Genomic DNA, 20434 nt, shown 5'->3' on the forward strand with positions numbered 1-20434 from the left:
CATAGAGATCAGACTAATTATTTAGATTTTACGCAAAGTATCAATGCATTGTGCATCCATCCGGGGTCCAGATGCATTTGGCTCCCGCTCTTATCTTTGTTCTGCAAAATCTCCACATTCCTCGCCGTAGAGTGGGGGTGCATTGCATTGCATTATACGCTCTGGGCGTGCTTTTTTTGGGGGGGATATGTTTTACAGGGCACTGAACAGGCCAAAAGCATGCAAGGACTCTCTGTGTGTCTGTGCACTGAGGTGAAGAGATCACACTTTCGCCAGAGGGTAACAAAAAAAGACATTGGTGGTTGTTGCTATTGTTATGATTTGCATCATCATTATGGCTAATACTGAACCTGTCCCCTGATGGCAGACGTCTTCGCAGGCTTACGCCAGCTGTCTACTGTTCACAGCCACTTTACCTACAAGCAGAGGGTCAAGGAACTGCAGAAGTTCAGGGTGAAGAGTTGTATAAAGATATTTGAATTCTAAACTATTGTATGTATGTTTATTATCATGAAGAAAAAATATATATACATATGTAAAATACATAATGCATACAGTATTTGATTATATTAATGAAGATATTAGCTAAGATGATGATGAATATTGTTTGTATTATCAACCTATTGTTATGCATTTTGCACATTTAGAAGAACAATAACATTTACTTTTATGTAGTCAGCTTTGTGCTATGCAAGGACAGCTTCGAACCACGTCATCGACCTTCTCTCCCTGATCATTGTGTTTCAGATTCCCAAGCTATTATAAAAAAAAAAAAGAAATTTAAAAAAAAGCTTGGCTTTTATATCAGCTGTGCAAACCATTAGCTTATTTTGTTTTGTTTTCCAACCATGGCTAAACAGGGTGACGACAAAGAAAACAGTGGATTATCTCTTTTGTTTGCGCTTTGGATTTTTGTCGATGGTTGAGGACAAAATTGCTTTCATCGTTGATTGCACTTTTTCCTCTAGGGACATGCAATAAAGTGACTGGACTGAGAAACCAGGAGAAAAAAACTATAACGAGATCACCTTGTTGATAATATTTCTGTTCACTCCTCGAGCTTGTATGTCATTACAGAAATTGTGGCAGGTGAAAATGTTATTTTGCTCAATGGGTCTTTTTTTTTTTCTGCTTTCCAAAGCTCAATGATAAAACAGGGAGCGCCAGAGAGTTTGACTTTGAGACCGGAAAAGTGAGTTTTGTACACTTTTCTGCTGGGATTGTTTTTGATACGCCCCCCTATCTTGCATTCCAAGCAGGATCAAAAAACAGACGCCATAGACCATTTACAAATATATCGAGCCAGGTCTGGTTTTGCTACACCACGCTCCAGAGAGAGGGAATGTGAAATATGAGGCACAGTGCAATCATGAGCTTCCAACTTTAACCTTCACACTCATATGCAGAGCACCCATGTAAATATCACATTTGTAGGCACGTCACTCATTTGTTTCCTTACGTTTGATGCAAGGTCCATTGCAGTTCTCAGCAGCACTTGCTTTTCAACACTGAGTTTTTTGGTTATTCCTAAATACCTACTGGAGTTTTTTCTTGTATTTTTATCAAGCAAAATATGTTCTGATTTTCACTGAAATGTAAAAAAAAAAATACTAATTTTCTAAAGCACAACAGTTGATAACGGTAAGAGAAATGATAGATTAGAGACTGTATACACACGGACACGGACACGGACATCCATACACTTTCACGATGCACACAGACATACACACTGTACACGGGAATGTGTTCGGAGTTCAGTGACACGGACGAAGGGTTCTGTTGGGTGTAGATGAAACGGTGAACCTTCTGTAAATGTTTTCTTTTGTTTCTTTTGGTTATGATATGGCCCCTGTAGAATCTGATTCTCTGCATTAGTCTTTAAATAAAAAGAAAACAAAGTGAAGTCGTGCCTTTCCCTCTGTCCTTGTGTGCTATGGATTTACCAGACGGAGATCTTTGTCTTTGTCTGGTCCGGTTTGAAGTTCACTGATCACAAGTGGTAAAAGTGGAAATCATTTACTACTCTGCAGGTTTAAAAATGTGCTATATTATACAATATGTGTCAATTTTGTATTTTAAAACACAGAGGAAGATTTTTATTAGGACCGAGACTGAAGGATCGTTTCTCAGTCTGTCAGTCGGTCAGTCAAACATTTCACCACAATATCTAAGATGGGTTGCAATAGAATTTCAGGCAGGCAGGCATGTGTTGCCTAAAGGCTGAATCCCTCTGACTTTGTTGATCCTCAATAATTTCCCAAGGTGCCACCAACATCATCCAGTGAGATATTTCAAAATCTACTTTCTAGACGGGAAGAATTTTGGCACAGATAATCCTCGAAACAGTAAACATTTTGATTATCCTCTAACATTTCATCTGGTGTCATTATTTGCTTAATAACTTAACTTAACACTACCATCACTGATTTAATTCCTGTAAGCCTCTGCTGTAATTTATGTTTTGAACTAATTAGTGAATGTCTGCAAGCTAACACGCTAAACCAAGAAGTGGTTACCAAAGATGGCCAACATTATACCAGCTAGCATGGCTGCAGTCTGAATGTATGCTGAAGTCCGAGCCCATGTTTGTGACACCTTTAAGTAACCTTGACCCTAAATCCCAACCCCACACCCCTTCACCTAACTGCATCCAATGTTTTAAAAGATGTTATGATTCCTTTATTTGTTAGCAGTAGTAAGGATAAAAACAGGAGAGTGGAACCGGGAGTTGTATGAAATGCAACGGCTGTCAAACTGAGGACATTGGCGTTCTGTGGTACGTTCACATTCAGGCGAATGTGGCACAGCCCGGCACAAACCAACTTTATAAGTCAGTGCAGTTCGTTTTCCAATGAGCCAAAAAGTTCCAGCCGATACAGAGCAAGAATAAAAGCAAATGTAAAACATATGAGAGCTTTATTTTTATTATAATTATCATTATTTATATTATTAGTGGTGGTCACTGTGGTCGAGGTTGACTTAGCAGTCCAACCCTCTCTCAAACGGACGTCTGAAATTTGTTCCTCATAATCTATCTCCTCACTCTTTCCCCTCTTCTTCTCCTGCCTCTTTTCTTAAGCCTCCACCTCATCCCCGTCTTCTCCCACCCTGCCATGAGACTTTAGGTGCAGGGGAACGTGCGCTTCTTCCTTAAAAGCATGTGAGCTGCCAAGCCCTGAGACTGTTATGCAATAAAGCTGCTTCTCGCTTGCAGAAGAGCAGCTAAAGTAGAGGCGTTTTCCCCCCCTCTCTTTCTCTCTGCCTGGTTCTCCTCCTCCTCCCTCTCTCTCTCTGTCACTTTTTACCCTCATAGGCACCGATTACCATGTTTAATTTTTCTCTCGATATGCATTATTAGTCATAGTTGAATTTGACAAAAGCATTGTGTGGATAACTATTGGCGCAAGTATTTCCCGATCGTCTCGAAACTCCATTTAGAGTCTGTCCACAAATTTTGTTTTTGCAGGAATAAATGTCATTTAAACCAATCCCTTCATAATACATTCTGTCAAAATTTAGCAATAGCTGCAAAAAAATTGCAAATCAGAGAAACGGTTGCCGGTGATCACCTTTCTTAACACAAAATAATCCAACTCGGCTACATGCAAAATCCGCAAACAAACATAACGTGGCTTCCAATTTTCATAATTCTTATATTTTTTTATGTATATATTTTTAAAACACTCATACTGTAGGCCTTGTTAACTCACAGTATTTCTAGTATTCACATGGAAGGAAGATCTAATTTAAAACACTGTTTGTTTTGCTGCATATAAATCTCTAGTGGCCCAATCACAGATCCGATTGCATCCATCTCTTGCTTTTCGAGGATTATATGCAAATCTGAGTTGGCGGGCTACACCAAACCTGTAGGTGGTGGTAACTGACATGGTGCTGATTGATAATGGCCAAAGAAACAGAAGAGAAGTGAGTTCCGTCGAAACAAGTTGACTTGCTAGCTGAGAAATTTTGATTAATTAGGAAAGTGACAGTTAGATATTGTTTTTGTTTTCCTTTCTTTTAATTTGTTTGAGTCCTTTCTGCTTTTTCTGGCCTATCTCTCAGCGGCCAATGGGATTAATTGTTAATTATCAGGGCTACACATTTATCAAAACCACCCTAATGGGCAGTGAGCATTTGTAATATATATAAATAAAGGTGGTCAACTTTTATTGAATTTTGTTGATGAAAAGAGGGAACATTTTGGGGCATTTATCCGATTAGTGCACCCAAAAGGAATTACATAAATGTGACATCTCTCAGACAAATATCTTTCTGGTGAAGGTTTACAGAGATAACGAAGGCTTCAGATCAGCCAAAGGGGGAGCGAGCAGTCACTCTGTCTTTCTCATACACGTCCCAGGTACCTTGTGCCACGTCCAATTCTCCAGGCTCTAAATCCTCGGGCTCGAGCCACATCAGGGGCTCACATCTCTTGAGATTTCTATCAGTTCTCTCCCTGCTTGCTCATTCTTCTGTCCCTTTGCTTCAGCATCTCACTCTTTTTTCCATCGCCGACTGTCTCTCTTTCCCCCAATTACCCTTTGGAAGACTCGCAGATTACTTGGCCAGGTATCGGGATTTGTGATTTGTTTTTCTCCCTTCAGTTGAAATGAATAAATGAATACATTAGCATCGGTAAGGAAAACACAATCGCAGCGAAAGCTAATTACCTGGCGTTTACTGAAAGAAAATGTTAATGTTATAAAGGTTCCGTGCCCAAGGACAAGCACTGTTTATATTTTTAACAATATTGTGTTCATGTGCCACAAACTGTTTAAATACAGTAGAAACTCTTCACCCTTATCTGTTTCTTTTTCCAGGGTTGTTATTTTCTTAAAGTCAAATTAGTCATTTATTATTCTCAGCAGGGTTTAAGGAGTCAATACAGGGTTGGGCTCAAGGCATCTTTTCGCATCGTGAATTCCATCCACTGTGAAAAGCTCTTCCTGAATAGAACCTTGGATAAAAATGAAATGTCTGGTCCATAATGGCAAAATGTCAGGCTGTAATGTAAGGCGGTGACACCAACCTTTGGAGGAAGGACTCATTGCAGGTTTTTGGTTTATCCGTCCATGTGCTGTAATATCACAGTGATGGAATGGAATAAAGAATATTAACTACATTTCTGAATAGAGGCAAGTTTTTACCCAGAACATGAATTCCTGTCCTTTCCATTCCGATATTTACCTCCCCCCTCTCCCTTTTCGCTCGGTTTTTTTGGTTTCCACCATTCCACCATCTTCATCTCCTAAATGCTCCACTACCAAATTGCTGCTAACTTTGTCTACAGTTAACTATTTGGTGATGTGCGGAGAGCAGAGACTTGTCCCTGAAACCATCTGTCTTCTGAGGCTGGAATTGAGATTAATAAAAATATGTGGTTGTCGACCAGAACAGTAAAGCTGCAGGAAGTATAAACAAAACAATCAGCTGAAAGAGACAAAAGAGGAGCTAAGGAGAACCTGAAGAGCAGAGTTGCAAATTCTCTGCGAGTTTATTACCAGGAGTGACTCCTCCCGTTACACGTGGCCACTTGCTCGAGTTTAATATTTAAGCAAAGGGTTTTAGTTATTTTTTAAATGCTAGGATAAATACTTTTTTGGATTGCTCCAGGGATAATCTGCCATCACGGACTCTCCTCCAAGGGGATGTCAAACACCTGTCTGGTGTTACTAATAAAAACCCTCCTCACCAGAGAAAAGCAGCGGTTCTACAATGTGAGAAGTGAATCATCGCATTCATCAAACGCTTCCGATTTGACTTCCTGCGCTGCGTTTTCTGTTGTTTTGACACTTAACCCCCAATTGAACTCCTGAACTAATTCCAGCCTCATTGGATGTCGGCCCAGTCTCCCTGAGGGGCTCTGTCGCACTGCATGAGATTTCCACAAATAACCGAGACACAACACAGCCTCACGTCACGAAAGGATCGACCTCGAATGTGTTTGGATGCAAATGCTACACAAAAGGATGTCCCACTTGAGGGACGTTACTATTTGCATAATGTTGCAACGAACGCAGAAAATGGCGTCTCTTCAATATGGCCCGGACCAGCTCGTGGAAGCCTGAGCGATGCAGACTTTAGCCCACAAGCTGTTCCTTTGCAATGGGGATAATGTTAGTCACATAATATGACATTTGCAGAGCCACCACAGTGACAGGTTTATCTGAATGAGGTAGTCGTTAAGCCTTGGTTGAATGCTGCAAAATACTGGGCATCAGCTAATGATGGTGAAAGCAGCCGAAGGCAAGACTCGTCAGTCCAGAGGAAAGACTAGGCGATGGCAGGCATAAGAATGGAACATAGTCTCCAGGCTATCATGATATCATCAGCGTATTATCTTTCCTCCTGCAGCTCTCATTAGAATACAAACTTCCTCTCTTTTGTCTTCTCCCTTTTAAATGGACTTTCTCGGACCAGAGCGTTTCTCAAACCTTATCTCCACAGTTTTGTCCTTGTCTCGCACGTTGTTTTGAAGTTGACATCCAGGGTCGGCCGAACCACTGATCTCCCATTCAACCACCCCATCAGTTTTGACTGCAATTGATGTGTTGTTACTCCGCTCTCCAGGTGGAGTGAGCTCGTGTCTAGAGTGAAATGAGGAACGGCAGAAGGCGAGCGCAAATAACCAAAGGTGAGCTGAGGGTCAAACGAGTGGGGACTGATGGTGGGGTGGGGGGGGCTGAGATGATAGACTGACGTGAGGGAGGAGATGATCATCAAGGACAAGTGAAAGTCCAGAGGCAGAGAAAGTCAAAGAAAAAAGTTAAATTGAGGAAAGGGGGACGTGAAAAGACCACGGGAGCCAAATGGGAAATACAAGGGTTATTACAGAGGAATGTGAACTATAGGAAGGATTGTGCTTTACAGGGGGAAAATATATGGGAGGGGTCCCTAGAGAGAGATGAAAAATCATCCAAGAAGTAGAATTGGGATGAGAGAGAGTTGAGAAAAGGGCTCAGTAAACCCCAGGATTGATCAGGGGTGTGAAGATCAGAGAGCAGAGATGTTATAAAGCGTAAAGCCCCTTGAAGAAACACCCAAAGAAGCTGGTTTGACAACATATTCTAATTATTTTTCGGTGTTTAATCGTGTTCTCGAGTCTCTAATCAGCTTTGCCCTGTTCTTTTCCTCTTTCATCTCGCCTTCCTTCACTTCTCAACATTTTATTACCTTTTTTTTTCTTCAAGATCTGCCTCTTCCATCCTCCTCCACATCTGAAAAACATGTGATGGACTTTAATAGAACAAAACAACGATTTGTTATCGACAGAGTTACGCTCCCTGTCCGTGGAACACGCGTTCAGTTTAAATGTAGGGTTGCCTTGCATAATGACACTTTTATGTGCTTTCCACTTGCCGAGTATCCTGAATGAGGAGAGGCCTTCAGCTTGGTACAATCCATAGTTATATTTAATATCAGACAACACGGGAGTGATTTATATGGCTTTGATCCCCAAATGTGGCCTGTCCCATTAAAGTAGGGCTTTCATGTGAAATTAACTGGTTTTCTGACTCCGAAACAGAAACACCACTTCAACCCCACCAGTTAATAAGAGCCACAGACCAATAGAGGCTTACGGAGCCCCCTGATACTTTGCACCAGTGCAAAAATACAATTAGTTTAGCTCTTGTGAAATAATGGAACGGAATAATAATTACAATAACTGTGGGATGCAGAATCTTTCAAGTCGTAGCAACCAAATCGGTACATTCATTAAAATTATGAGCAGAACATCTGTTTGCAGTACATTTCCTGCCTTTGTGCGGCTGTCTCGAGGTCCCTGTGGATTCGGTGACCATATCTGCAGCGTGCAATCCATTCTTTGTGGCAATACAACCGGATTTATGTGGAACAAATTCGACCTGTTTGCAGTTTTGAATTCTTTTTTATCCCAAACAATGTCCCTGGCTTTAGTTTCGCTGCAGTAAGCTAGTTGGCTACACAGTCGGTAAACACTGTCTAATTCTTGAAGGTCAAAGTATAAATACTCTTGGATCCTATGTGGACAATGTGTTTGCTTTGTTCGGCGCGGGGCTGTTTGGAACCATTTTTTTGGGTGGAAATGACTTTCCGCGCAGGGTGTTATCAGAATGTGTGTGCTGTCAGCTGTCTTGTATTAATATAGGCTCCAGTAGGCTCGTATAGTATTGACCCGATGCAGCTGCTGTGCTGCGCCTGTCACAGCTAGAAGGTCCGCTGAGCACCAGGCAAACACAATTTGTAGTAGGTAGGTAAGAAGCTAAAGAACTAAATAGATTTACAGCTTCACCTTGGCCAGTTACATATGATTCTGTATCAAGTGGTTATTGTGTGTGAAAGTCGATGGTGTACATGTTACGCTTATATCTACTTCATGCGTTTGTGTGTGTGTTGTGTGTGTGCGTCTGTGTGTGTGTGTGTGTGTGTGTGTGTGTGTGTGTGTGTGTGTGTGTGTGTGTGTGTGTGTGTGTGTGTCCTGCCTGAAGCTGTGTTCCTCTCCTTTTCACTCCCATAAATCACGCTGTAAACCCACGTTTACCACGGTCAGCTCAAGCATAACCTGGTTACAGTTCCTCTTTGTCTCGCACCCCGTTCAACCTGAGCACTGTTTCACCCTTCAGGGATTCTGAAGGGATCACTTGTGTTCATTCCTCCCTTGTAATATTCACTCAGCATCCCCCCTCTTTCTTTTCCTCTCCCTCCATCTGTTCCCATTCCTCCCAATTTCCCTCCTCTCCTCAAGGCCGTCCGGATGTTCTTTGTCAAAACCAATAGCTGCCACGCGTATCTCTAACAAGCTCCGCTGTTCAAAAGGCTATGAAGCTCACTTCTGCTCAGCCACACATTGCCATTCAATCATATCTCGTTACCATGACTTGCCCCTTTGAAACCATCTATTCTGGGAGGGGAAAATGGCTGCTCAAAGGGCACAAGTTCTATCAAATTCAATCACAAGAGCATAACATTTCTTCCCTATCGCATTTTCTTCCTCCAGATAATTTTCACCGTGGACTTTCAGAGAGAGTTCTGGCCTGTTTTCTACTGGGGATTACTGCGCAAAACTGACTTCCCGTACTGCGACACTGTGCCAGCTGTAACCGCATTAAATGTATTGGCTTGTACATGTACAAAATAAAATGTCCTCATGAGGCCGGTGCTTTTCCAGTCTCAAGAGCGTAAATCAATAAAGAACTTACAGGATAACACGGAGTGTGACCGAGGAAGCACAGTGTGAACCATTAATTGGATGTACAGCTATTCTGTAAGTTCTGCAGTTATGAGGAGAGTCATTTGAAGAAAGCCACACGAGAAGAGGGCACTTCTCTGTTGTAATATTTACACATGGTGTCAAAACCTCTCTTTAAAAAAACGTGGGCTCGTTCAAGAGCCTTTTATCTGTAGATGTATGTGTTGGCTCTCAATCCTCTGTGCTGTATATGGTTAGGCAGCACGTATAGTGGGCTGCACCATAAATCACACCTTGATGGACTGTGTGCTTTGAATCGACATATCTCACGTCACCTCCCAAGGGATTCACAGGACGCTAAAAAATCCATCAACAGTTATGGGTTTGACGTAAATGACGGGGAAGGCAAATGGATCCTGATCAGACCAGGAGCAAAACATATGGCGATGTCCTCCAGTGTGACTCCTAACAGAGCAAATAGCAGCTGTATAGTCGGAAGATAGTGTGCTGCAGGTTCTAAAGGACGAGGATCAGAGATTTTCAATGAAAGATTTGGAATTGCGAGTGCACACAGACTGTTTATGTTTTCACCCCCTGTCCATTTGGTTTGTTTATCAGCAGAAAACAACAGAACAGATTTCATAAAGAAGCTTGGTTGAAGGTTGGCACATGGGTCAGGAAAGATTTACTTGAATTTTGGCAGATTAATGGATTTTTATAACACTTTCATCCAAATTGTGATTTTTTATTTTTTTATTACACTTCCACCAATTTTCCAATGAATAGTGTCTGTATCTTGAAAAAACTGATATATAAAAGCGGACTGATATCTGTAAGTGGTGCAGATCCAAATACAAAACTGCATCGAGCTGATTAAAATGTGGTTTTAAGCGGGATAGGTTTTTTCAGTCACTGCACAGTAACACATAGTGTGACAAACCTGCATCTACCTCCAATGTGAAGCTGAGATTGGATGTGGATTTAATTGGGAATCAGCAGCTTATAATTATCTTGGGTAGTTTTAGAACTATGTCCAAACGAACATGGCGTAATCGGTGTGAAATTTAAAGGGGCTGTTGGCAGATGTATTCGTTCTACTGAGTCATTCTAGTTGATTATTTTTTACATGTATTTAAATAGGACCTCGTGTCTGTAGAATGTGCGTTAGGTTATATTAGCCAAGTGTAGAAGTGTATAGCAGATATACTGTGTGGTTGTAGGTTTGGGGGGGAAGAGGTTTTTAGCTGTCAACCGGAGTGGTTTGTGTGAATAAATGGATTTTTGAATTCCAATAAATCTAGTCAGAGCGAGAGAACTGACAGATTGAACATTGCAACATTTAACAGCAAAACAGATCAGGTCAGTTATCATCTTGTGAGCTGTACACACACTTTATTTCTATTCGTCTCAGCAGTGAGCTGTCAGGACAAGAAACGGACTTGTTCCAAATATAAATAATGTGGGCACTCATGTGGATTTTAATTATACGTGTTTGCCACCTCAGTGTCCTATGTGGTAATAACATGGAGCTGTGATGGCAGTGAATCAGTGCAGCGTGACACAGACATACAGATGTGGAAGTATATTCCACTGGTGGTTCTGTTGCCAATGACTATGATAAAAAAAATGAAAGACGCTATTTCACAGTAGCTGCACTGCACAAGATACCGGTCTTAGTAAACACCACCCAGACTTCTATCTGTGTCCAGCATCAGGACATGACATTCACCGAGTCTGATTCATTATTTTTTTAAAGCAGCTTTTTTTCTGAGCAACACTGTCACAATGCGCCAATGTTTGAGATTCAGAGATTTCAGGATGCAGCGGGCCATTTAGGAGAAGATTGGGGAAACATGTCTTCCTTTTCTCAAATACAGATGTAGCACTGTTGTTCGGGGGCAATTATTTCATATTACATGAGGGTATGCCCGAGGCTCTCTCTCATAAATTCTCCTTCTCAAACACAGAAGAGGCTGTAGGACTTTAAGTGATTGTGTTCTTTTACTGTCGTATTTTTGAAAGTAGAGTAACGGTGGCTGTGCCAACACCAAGCTGTGTGGTTTGAACGTATATTGTACTGTACTTGGAATCTTATATCTCACACACACACACATATCTCTCACACACACAGACATCTTCAGGACAAATACATCTAATATCCATCATAATTTGATCTAGTAAGAAATTATGTGTTTGGTTACTATAAACACCGCCTAGTCATTCAAAATCTACTCAACAAAACATATAAACACACACACACACACACATGCACACACACACACATCGCTAATACTGATGCCGATGTAATTTGTTATTGTTGACATTTGTTCCACCCCCAGGCGATGCATTTTTCCCCTTCAACCAGCCGTTATTGTTTTACATTGTGTCATCTGGCGCCCTGACTATACACCCACCATCTGATTATTGTTGATAGATAGATAGATAGATAGATAGATAGATAGATAGATAGATAGATAGATAGATAGATAGATAGATAGATAGATAGATAGATAGATAGAGGAAGCATAATAGAGTAAGAGCTTAAGGGACTAATGAGACAGAGAGAGAGAGAGAGAGAGAGAGAGAGAGAGAGAGAGAGAGAGAGAGAGAGAGAGAGCGAGAGAACGCCTCCATAATTCATCTGCTCATCTCACTGCAGTAGATCCAGCAGGGGGAGGTGTTGCAATATTTGCTTGGTTTCTAACTCTGTTGCAAAAACAAGACAACTAACTGCACAATCACATTCAGAGTAACATATAAATACATGCAACTCATTTCTCTACATCTGAGGAGCATTAAGCCGAACACAACATTCCTCAGGATTCTTAGCAACGGCTTTGGATACTGACTGTGTCTCTCTCTCCGTCTGTGCTTCTCTCTTTAGATATTCACAGCATATATGACTCTGTCTTTCTCCCCTAGGTGTGGGCTCGAGTCCGACTCACTTGGCTGTGGGAAAGAGCTGTTCACAACCATGAAATGTCTCCGCTCAGTTGGGAGGCTCTGACATTTTGTCTGTTTCGAAGGCAGGGTTGGAGAGTGAGAGCGAGAGAGAGAGAGCGAGAGAGAGAGAGAGAGAGAGAGAGAGAGAGAGAGAGATGGAGGGAAAGTCGGATTATTGAGATGAACCCTCTCTTTCACACACAATGTGATTGTTGGAGTTTGTTGTTGTCAATTATTGCCCAACAAAACAACAATAGAAAGTTTGCAATTCTTTTCTCTACTCATTTGTGTGTCTACATAGGGAGTTTTTCTATGTTGCATCCAGAAAAAGGGTTTTATTGTATTTATTTTCAATTTCACATCATGGTCTTCTGTTTCATTTGTTTATTTATTTCACTGGTGGTCCAAGTTTATATACAACTACCCCGGCAGGCTAATGAGACCATGACATTTTTGTCAGGAGCGCAGAGATAACTCCCAGTCAGCGCATATTGGACTTAGAGTCGACAGGATGTGAAAAAGAAGAGTCTAATGGGATCTGGGCTGGATTTTCTCTCCAGTTGTGCTCTGGGAAGAAACAGGTTATGTGCCTTTATTGACGCCATGATTTCTCCAACTGTCTGTGGGTTGCACATTCATTAACAAGTTTAATTTGTAACTTGATTAAGCAGAATTCAAGACGATTAACATTGATTGTGCTGTAATCCTCAGGTCAGTATTACCAAATACATTTCTGTGAAGGTCTGGATTATTTAGCAGTTTTCTCTGATATTCAAATAAATGAAGCAGCTTTGTTATTGTTACTTGAACTGTAAACGGAAAACTGGATGATGATGTCAACCTGCAGCTATGACGCCATGTTCTGTCTGAATAATGGGTTAAAAACCACTGGCTGTGATATGCCAGCGATTATTCATTGTGAGATGGTCCCTGTGCATGATGGTTTTTATTTATTTATTCATTCTTTAGCTCTAAATAGATCATTGTTGTATTCCAAAACTGACCAATGTCAAATCTGTCTCACTTCCTCCTCTTTTTGCTGCACAAGCCTCCAGCTTTCTGGTCCAAATCATGTCCCACAGCCAAACTCGTAAAATTTGAGTTGTCCATCAGTTGGTGTTCTGTTCTGAGGGGAAATGTGTCCCTTCATGGCAATTTCACTTCACTTTATTCAAATGACACTTAAACAAAAGCTGGAAAACTGTTGGTCCTTCATAGATTTCCCCATGTTTAATCACACACCATTACAACACGGCAGCAAGTTCCTACTGTCTCTGGTTCCAGTTTGGTCCCATTACGTGGTTTCACCCCTCGAACCTCTAGAAGCAGAACACTCTCTGCACTCCTGGGCTGCAATTGTCTTAGGGTAAGAGTAAGCCTTCTGTCTGTCTGTCTATTCCCTTCAGTCTCAGCGTGTTCACAAACTGAAGCAAAGTCAAAGTGGAAAAAAATCCCCCCTGAACATAACACCCTGAATATCAAGTGCGGATCCACACCTTGTGATTGACAGAGCATCAGATATACCACTGGCAGTGCGTAGCGAATCCACCGCTATCTCCTATACCCTTTCTCTCTGCCTCTCTAGTGACACTTCCACGCTGTCTTGCAGCCGTCCAAGCGAGCTTCATATTCAACCAACCTGGCGCCGTGAGACCAGACGGCAGAGACGGGGGCGGCAAGGGAAGTAGGGGTGAAGCGAGGGGTAAAGAAACAGAGCGAGAGACGCAGGGTGAGGAGTGATGGAGGGAATCTCAGAGACAGTGAAAAGGTTGGAGCAAGGGGGGGGGGGGGGGTGGGGAATGGAAAATCCAATGGAGGTTTTGAACGCTCTCCAGAAAAGGCATTAAGAAGTTACTTAGCTGAATCCATTAGACCTCACAGGATGCAGCATCCTTTATGCTCTAAATCAAATCATGGATCCAGGTAATTGTTCTCACATCAGAAAAACTATATCCTACTTCCAATACCCTGCATGATCACTCACCCTGCCCCGTTTGGCTGAGACGGGGATGGTCAAAGGGAAAGGCCTGGGATGGATTATGATTTAGACGATGGTTATAATCTTGCTGATGCAATAAACACCACGAGGTGGGTGTCACCAAGAATGGGTTGATGAAATGAAGCATAATGAAGCAGAAACAACAACAAGGACGACAACAATGGTCGGAGCGACGAGGATGAAGTGATTCCATCTCTTGACAAAGGCAGGATTTTCGGATTGTGCCTGTGGCTTTTCAGCAGTGCAGTTTACACGGAGGCTGCCCACTTCAACGGTATTCTTCTGTCACGTAGCACCACCAGTGACCGTGGAGGATAAGTGTCGTTCTCAAAAGTCAGCATTCTGTTCGTTTCTGGAAGAAGAATGAGAATAAAAGCCAAGACGTGTTTCTAAATCCCAAATTAATCCTAAAATATCAACTGTAAGTGAAAGAAATTAACGTTTTAAGAACTTGTTCAAGGACCTTCTGTGTCGGCGTTGACTAAAACGCATCGAGCTAGAGTTCAGTCAGACATGGCTCAGGGGGCTCAAGGTTTCTTATTGGCCAACCAGACGCAACACGTATCAGGACATCAGGAAGTATGACGCGGAAATCGTGGCGTTTCCTTGAAGAACAAAAAGACAAACACTGAATTTCCAGAGCAAAATATTATGCAAAAAGTGAAAGTAGATCACTCAGGATTATTCAATAGCGCACTATCTCCTTTAAAAGTGTATGTTTACTGTTATTGTTTTAAATACCAGGGCAGCTGTGGCTCAGGAGGACGAGCGGGCCGTCCACTAACCCGAAGGTTGATAGTTTGATCCCCGTGTTTGTCCATCCCACGTGCCAGACACTGAACCCCAAATTGCACAATGACCCTGCCAGCAGTGTGTAAGTGATGTTTGATAAAGTGCTGCACATAGATGCACTGGATGAATGTGTGTGTGTGAATGGGTGAATGGGTGAATGGCAAAATATCAAGACTAGAAAAGCACTGTTTGCATTAAAGTGAATCTTCTGTGCACTTTAATTCCAACTCGATAAAAAGTTGGTTAACACGCGCTAACACATCATTTAGAAAGTGACACGGCGCACACACACACCAGCTCACAAATCAGAATTTACAACACACTGCAGGCCGACCACATTAGTCCTCATTCGTTCTGCTGCAAGTAAGAAAAATGACTGTGCCACAGCGAATGAATTACTCAAAGCTTCAATGTGTGAAGCCCAAATTGACCTTTACACGACGCCTATCAAAGGGTGGCGCTGCATAATTGAAAATCTTTGAAATATAGATGGACACTGAATCTCATCAACTCGGTGTAGGACATCACCGGGAGTGGACTCACGTAACGTCTCTGCGTGTTTTTGACTTCAGTCCAGTTCTTTGGCTACTTCACCCAGAAATTGTAATCTCAATAACGAGTACTATTCATCCAAAGGTTCGCCCACACAGACTTTTTTTTGGCCAGGAGATGGTTTTAATATAATGAGAATTTTGGGCTGAAATCATCTTTTAAGACTACAAAGAATTAGTTTTTTTACGATTGTGACATAACTTGTGAATCTGTCTCTCCCCTTCACAGTAACAATTAGAGCTTCTCTTTACTCTGGCTGTTCTGGATGCACGCTGTTTAATGCCGCCACAGTCGGCCGTAACAACATAAATTAAAGTATACAATCTAACCTTGAATGCCGCGGCATCGCTTGCAGCCACTAAAAGCCTTCCTGAACAGAATGAAAATGTTAAGAATGCACAATGTCTCCATAACCTTGGCTCATTCCGTCCACCTCTGCAGCGATGAGAAACTCGGGAAGTCGCACACGAGAGAGTAAAGACTAATCTTTGTTGACATCAAGCGACACCTCCTGGAGCCGTTCCATTTACCATGGATGAGCCAACTTTGTGTACAGTGTGACAGTGCCCGCGGCTGTTTTCAGGGATATATAGGCTCATCTTTTGGCTCTGAGCACTTTTTTATGAAATGAAACCCATTTGGTGTAAAAGACCTAAAAGCTATTTCAGAGTCAGTCCCCCGCTCTCTGACAGCAGACCTGCCGCAGTAAAGGGGACATATATTACATAGTAGTGGTTGTCTGGGTTTTAGCTTTGGGGTTCACCGGCTCACGTTCATAAATATTAATTGAACTGTCCAAGATTATTACAGCGTTGAATTTTCTTCCACATTTGAATACTGTGCCTGGTCTCGGTTGTTTTATGACTTGGTAGTGTTATTAATATGGAGACTGAACACATTTTGTATTATTTACTGCGTAGAATGAGTTAGAAGCGGAACAGTTCATTTTGTGGATGCTTTTATTTCAAATCTTTTTTTCATTGCTGAATAAAAACATGCTGTTGAAGAAAAAGTAGACAGTATCAATCACGGAAAGTGTTTTAGCAGAATTGTTCACGACACTGTTTCACTTATTATGCTGCATCACATGCAAACTCAGGCTGATTTGGACAATAAACCAAACAAACTTTAAAATTACGTGTGACAGTAAATTAATTCATGAAACAGTTTAAAGTTGTGTAGATGCAGCAGCTCATCGACTAAAGCCTGTAAAAATAAAAAAGTGTGCACTCTCATGGCTGAATCCAATACCATCAGATTCTCTGCTTTCAGCCGAAGACACTATTGAACATGCCACTGACACATATATCAAAATGTACAGTCTTCAAACATCAGCCCTGCAGTGCACGTTACTGTAGATCCTGCTGGTGGTATTTCTGTGTGCAGGGAGTCCAGGGATGTGAACTTTCGGAAACATACATCTCAAGGTTATACGGTATATTTGCAGTCTGAGCTCATACGGCGAGCTGGGCGGGTACCGGGGCTCCCGGGAGGACCGTTAAAAGCTGCCAGGCGGAGGTGCAGAAAGGGATCGGTTTCCACAAACTCCCTGCTTCTCAGTGGAGACAGATAAAAGTCAGCGAGGTAAAGGAGGCATTCATCACCAACCAGGTATACAGACAAATCTCAAGTCAGCGGACACAAATGCATGAGGCTGCTGAGACGCTATAGGCTGTAGAAATACTGGAGCTACTTTTGGATGTAGGCAGACAGTAAAGGCCTGAAGAGAAAACCAGTAATGACAGCCAAGAACATTTTTTTTTTATTCTTTATTTTTATCATAGAGAGTTCATACGGAAAGGGAAGAATTTCATAGGCTGTAAGTGTAGTTTTTAACACAGCTTTTAACAAAACTTTTACTTTCTTATTCTTTTGTTTAAGAAACTAAAAAACTACATCGCTAACTCTGAATTTGTTTCCATGGGGTTAAACTTTATGGATATGTCGCCCTGGTATTGATATCCTCTTAGTCAGGGAAGCCTCCACATGAGCACAACAAGGCCAAGTAAATTATCAACTACCATTATGAGCAACCAATGTGCATGGCATTCACAATAGGAATTAGAACCACTGCCTTAGGTTGAAGATGTTAAACGGGACCTATTATGATAATTTCCAGCTCTATACTTTAAGTCTGGGAAGAGCTTTTCATAATCCACAGCTCAAAAAAGTTCTTATTTATCTCAAACTGTTATTCAGCCCCTCATTTGAGCTTTTGACAAAAAACTGACAACAGTATCCATCTGCAGCAAGCGAGGCTACAAGGTTTTAGTCCAAACAACTTGCTCAAACAAATCCTCACCTTCGCCATTAATGTCTCAGAAAGACAGCAATTGCTAACTGGTATCAAACTTGGCAGTAATCCCACAAGCAAAAATGACAAGTTGTTATGTCTGTGTTTATCAAAGACCAGAAAGAAAAACATGGAGATTTCTCACAATGTCCTTCTACGTTTTTGTTTTATTTCCAATATCGAAGTCCTCCAGACAATTTTACTTTGTCCACTGCTCGCAGCTCCTTTTGAATAAGGTTCCAGGCTCTTAGACATCAGCTCGCTCTCTACAAAACTTGTGTAACGTTGTCTGTGGCAGAGTTCGGTCTTGCAAAAGCTGCTTTTTGGGATACCGCCCTCAGCCGAAGAACATTATCCACTCAATGGACAAAAGATGGATCAACTTGTTTCTTAAAAAGAATTTGTTTGGGGAGGTCGGCAATATAAATAAAGCTGCGACGAGCTGACGTCAGTTCATTGTGAAAGTAGGACAACCTGGAGACATTTACTGTTCTTTTTGTCTCACAGGAAGGACTTTTACATAAGTTTAAAAGTCGAGTAAACTTCGGCTGCGTTTAATATGGACATTTGTCATCGCGACACTATATATATACAGCAGGAAATAAAGCAAAGCATAACATGCTGAATGATGAGCTTCCAATAAAGCCTTCTCCTACGCAATGAATTCTTACAACTGTAAAACCACTGAGGTGTTTCAGGATGTGCTGCATTGATTAGGTGATGCACGCCTCACGCCTCACGTTCATAAAAATAAAGCTGTTGTCCTGAATTGGAGTAATTTTTTATCTCTTGTCCTTTTGAGTGTCATCATAAAGTCAAAGTGATGAATTGTTATATCCGGCGAGAACAATGTCTCCTTGGCCCATCCTCGGCAACTGTTAGCAGTCGTAGTAAATGTTACACAGCCATTTTGTAGCTATAAGAGATTAAAACTCTACTGGTTGAGATCTTTGTTTGATATGAAGGTCGTCATATTGTCCACATTATCTATACTCACTGCAATAGTCTACTCAAATCGGCAAACTCCGCGATGACACCATATTGCTAAAGATCAACTGAAGACAGAGTGTTGTTCTGCTCTTCCTGCTGTAGCCATATGAGTCACAGCCTTTGGCCACCATTAGGAAATTCTTTAAAATATCATCAAAATGAGACATACAAAATATTGCCTTCAGAATCAATTCCCCTGCTGCTTCCTTAACGACTTGCCACGCTGTGCATTTAAAGGGATGCTGGCTGTATGCTAGTGCGGCCAGGGTAAATGGACTAGATGGCCCCTCCTCTGGTGCGGTGCCTCGGATAAAACACAGAGGCGAGAGTTTAGAGCTCGACATAATGGTCCACAAAAGTGCTCTTTGGGGACAGTCCATTTAGTGATGGGTGTGAGCGGCCTCTCCTCCTTCTAACACACGCATCAGACTGCATTAGGCCATTCTTCCATTATCTATGATCAAAGTAAACATGCGTCTTTATACCCATCTCTCAAGAAGAAAGGGAACGGCAAGATAATACAGATCCTCAGACGAAGTTTAGAAGCTTTTTTTTTAGAAAACTCAAGCCTGTGATGAATAGGAGGTGGCAGAGCATTAGTGTCCTTCAGATGAGAAAGTGGGGTTCTGGCACATCTTCGTCCACAAGTAAACAGACGAGGAAACACAGAGGCCACCTTGAAGCTGAAAATACCATCAACACTAACTGTGGAGTGTTGATGGAGAAAAACTTTGTTTTGGAAACTTCGGGGCGGGGGGGGGGGGGGGGGGGGTGGTGTTGATGAATGCCACAGCCAGAAATGCATTTGTTTTCACTAATGCAGTTTTTCTTTACATACTGACAGTGCTGCTGGAATATCCGGGGCATTTGGGGGGGGGGGGGGGGGGGGGGCTAATCTTGATGGCATCTTTTGTGTAATGACAGTCAGAATCACTTTTGATAGAGGGAATGTGTCATAGTGGCTCATCCCAAAGCAGATAAATACTTCTTTGGCATCTGCTCCGTGTGTTTTTGTGTGGAGGCCTTACTGTGTTGCACACTTTGTTTTTTTGTCTCACAAAGAAGCTTTAAAATAAAGAAGACAAAATTCCTCAGGGTTCAACGCGGATACACTTTAAAAAACACTTCACATATTCCAGTATCCCTCTATTTTAATTTCCTTGGCAGCATTTCTGCCAACAACTTGCACCACTCAATTCGTTTTGGCACACTTCCCCTCATATGTAATCTGTAGTATCTGCATCAGTGACTTCGGGCTCAATTGTGGTTTTGTTTTTGATAAAGCCGTGACCCCGAAGACAACACAAAAGCCTCCGAAATAATACCAGAGCTGAAAGCAGAAACTCCCTGTGATCTACCTTTGGGAGTGGAGATTATACCTGCTTAACGTCAAGCAGACCAAATACCACATAAAGAGGCTATGAAATCAGCCGGCTACATTTCCCCCCCCTAATCACAGTGGCGAGGTTAGATGCTGGCAGAGAACTCACGAGCCACAGTTCAGGAGCATACGCAAGCCTCGTGGAAAGCAGATGACTAAGCTTGACTGTTACAGGCTTATACCGCTAAACAAATTTCTAAATAATCCTGATGGTTTGTTCAATCCGTATACAATGGATGGTTTATTGGATCAGGACAATTTAGATAGAGCCAGACAAGTTGCCTCTCTGAACTTTCTTTCAACTCAGTCGAC

The sequence above is a fragment of the Hippoglossus hippoglossus genome, chromosome 14, assembly GCF_009819705.1.
Source record: "Hippoglossus hippoglossus isolate fHipHip1 chromosome 14, fHipHip1.pri, whole genome shotgun sequence".
NCBI lineage: Eukaryota > Metazoa > Chordata > Actinopteri > Pleuronectiformes > Pleuronectidae > Hippoglossus > Hippoglossus hippoglossus.